Below are 239 nucleotides of genomic sequence, written 5' to 3' on the forward strand. Positions count from 1 at the left end.
ATCATGACAATGCACCGGCTCACACATCCGTTATTGCGATGGCCAAAATCAATGAGTTAAAGTTCGAATTGCTTTCTCACGCACCCTATTCACCAGATTTAACCCCCTCAGATTATTATCTATTTCCAAACTGGAAAAAATGACTTGGTGGTAAAAGATTTGCTAACAATGAAGAGGTGGAGTCTGCGGTTGATGGCTATTTTGAGAAACTCGATGGTTCTCACTATAAACATGGTATC

Source organism: Odontomachus brunneus, unplaced genomic scaffold, assembly GCF_010583005.1.
Source record: "Odontomachus brunneus isolate Ranch 3 - 2012 unplaced genomic scaffold, Obru_v1 Obru_scaffold_181, whole genome shotgun sequence".
NCBI classification, from domain to species: Eukaryota; Metazoa; Arthropoda; class Insecta; order Hymenoptera; family Formicidae; genus Odontomachus; species Odontomachus brunneus.